Source organism: Salvelinus namaycush, chromosome 12, assembly GCF_016432855.1.
Source record: "Salvelinus namaycush isolate Seneca chromosome 12, SaNama_1.0, whole genome shotgun sequence".
NCBI classification, from domain to species: domain Eukaryota; kingdom Metazoa; phylum Chordata; class Actinopteri; order Salmoniformes; family Salmonidae; genus Salvelinus; species Salvelinus namaycush.
The window spans coordinates 32,321,625-32,324,641 of record NC_052318.1 but is presented as its reverse complement, the minus strand read 5'-3'; positions in this window follow the sequence as shown (position 1 = coordinate 32,324,641).

The window sequence follows — 3,017 nt, the reverse complement described above, 5'->3', positions numbered from 1 at the left end:
TGGTATAGAGGAGTGGATGGAGGGATAGATGGTATAGAGGAGTGGATGGAGGGATAGAGAGATTGAGGGATAGAGAGATGGCGGAGTGGATGGAGGGATAGAGAGATGGAGGAGTGGGTGGAGGGATAGAGAGATGGAGGAGTGGGTGGAGGGATAGAGAGATGGAGGAGTGGATGGAGGGATAGAGAGATGGAGGAGTGGATGGAGGGATAGAGAGATGGAGGAGTGGATGGAGGGATAGAGAGATGGAGGAGTGGATGGAGGGATAGAGAGATGGAGGAGTGGGTGGAGGGATAGAGAGATGGAGGAGTGGATGGAGGGATAGATGGTATAGAGGAGTGGATGGAGGGATAGAGAGATGGAGGGATAGAGAGATGGAGGAGTGGATGGAGGGATAGAGAGATGGAGGAGTGGATGGAGGGATAGATGGTATAGAGGAGTGGATGGAGGGATAGATGGTATAGAGGAGTGGATGGAGGGATAGAGAGATGGAGGGATAGAGAGATGGAGGAGTGGATGGAGGGATAGAGAGATGGAGGAGTGGGTGGAGGGATAGAGAGATGGAGGAGTGGATGGAGGGATAGAGAGATGGAGGAGTGGATGGAGGGATAGAGAGATGGAGGAGTGGATGGAGGGATAGAGAGATGGAGGAGTGGGTGGAGGGATAGAGAGATGGAGGAGTGGATGGAGGGATAGATGGTATAGAGGAGTGGATGGAGGGATAGAGAGATGGAGGGATAGAGAGATGGAGGAGTGGATGGAGGGATAGAGAGATGGAGGAGTGGGTGGAGGGATAGAGAGATGGAGGAGTGGATGGAGGGATAGAGAGATGGAGGAGTGGATGGAGGGATAGAGAGATGGAGGAGTGGGTGGAGGGATAGAGAGATGGAGGAGTGGATGGAGGGATAGATGGTATAGAGGAGTGGATGGAGGGATAGAGAGTATAGAGGAGTGGATGGAGGGATAGAGAGATGGAGGAGTGGATGGAGGGATAGATGGTATAGAGGAGTGGATGGAGGGATAGAGAGATGGAGGAGTGGATGGAGGGATAGAGAGATGGAGGAGTGGATGGAGGGATAGAGAGATGGAGGAGTGGGTGGAGGGATAGAGAGATGGAGGAGTGGATGGAGGGATAGAGAGTATAGAGGAGTGGATGGAGGGATAGAGAGATGGAGGAGTGGATGGAGGGATAGAGAGATGGAGGAGTGGATGGAGGGATAGAGAGATGGAGGAGTGGATAGAGGGATAGAGAGTACAGAGGAGTGGATGGAGGGATAGATGGTATAGAGGAGTGGATGGAGGGATAGATGGTATAGAGGAGTGGATGGAGGGATAGAGAGATGGAGGAGTGGATGGAGGGATAGAGAGATGGAGGAGTGGATGGAGGGATAGAGAGATGGAGGAGTGGATGGAGGGATAGAGGGTATAGAGGAGTGGATGGAGGGATAGAGAGATGGAGGAGTGGATGGAGGGATAGAGAGATGGATGAGTGGATGGAGGGATAGAGAGATGGAGGAGTGGATGGAGGGATAGATGGTATAGAGGAGTGGATGGAGGGATAGAGAGATGGAGGAGTGGATGGAGGGATAGAGAGATGGAGGAGTGGATGGAGGGATAGAGAGATGGAGGAGTGGATGGAGGGATAGAAAGATGGAGGAGTGGATGGAGGGATAGAGAGTATAGAGGAGTGGATGGAGGGATAGAGAGATGGAGGAGTGGATGGAGGGATAGAGAGTATAGAGGAGTGGATGGAGGGATAGAGAGATGGAGGATTGGATGGAGGGATAAGAGATGGGAGTGGATGGAGGGATAGAGAGATGGAGGAGTGGATGGAGGGATAGAAAGTGGTTGTGTATAGGTCTGTAGTTGGGTTTAGACAGTATAACTGAATGTAACGTAGCCTGATGGTTGTGTATAGGTCTGTAGTTGGTTAGACAGTATAACTGAATGTAACGTAGCCTGAGTGGTTGTCTTAGGTCTGTAGTTGGTTTAGACAGTATAACTGAATGTAACGTAGCCTGAGTGGTTGTTATAGTCTGTAGTTGGGTTTAGACAGTATAACTGAATGTAACGTAGCCTGGATTGGTTGTCTATAGGTCTGTATTGTTTGACAGTATAACTGAATGTAACGTAGCCTGAGTGGTTGTTATAGGTCTGTAGTTGGGTTTAGACGTATAACTGAATGTAATAGCCTGAGTGTTGTGTTATAGGTCTGTAGTTGGGTTTAGACAGTATAACGGAATGTAACGTAGCCTGAGTGGTTGTCTATGGTCTGTAGTTGGGTTTAGACAGTATAACTGAATAAACGTAGCCTGAGTGGTTGTCTATAGGTCTGTAGTTGGGTTTAAGACAGTATAACTGAATGTAACTTACCTGAGTGGTTGTCTATAGGTCTGTAGTTGGGTTTAGACAGTATAATGAATGTAACGTAGCCTGAGTGGTTGTGTTTAGGTCTGTAGTTGGGTTTAGACAGTATAACTGAATGTAACGTAGCCTGAGTGGTTGTCTATAGGTCTGTAGTTGGGTTTAGACAGTATAACTGAGTGTAACGTAGCCTGAGTGGTTGTCTATAGGTCTGTAGTTGGGTTTAGACAGTATAACTGAATGTAACGTAGCCTGAGTGGTTGTCTATAGGTCTGTAGTTGGGTTTAGACAGTATAACTGAATGTAACGTAGCCTGAGTGGTTGTGTTTTAGCCGTAGTTGGGTTAGAGACAGTATAACTGAATTAAGTAGCCTGAGTGGTTGTCTATAGGTCTGTAGTTGGGTTTAGACAGTATAACTGAATGTAACGTAGCCTGAGTGTTTGTCTATAGGTCTGTAGTTGGTTTAGACAGTATAAACTGAGGTAACGTAGCCTGAGTGGTTGTTATAGGTCTGTAGTTGGGTTTAGACAGTTAAACTGATGTAACGTAGCCTGAGTGGTTGTGTTTAGGTCTGTAGTTGGGTTTAGACAGTATAACTGATGTAACGTAGCCTGAGTGGTTGTCTATAGGCTGTAGTTGGGTTTAGACAGTA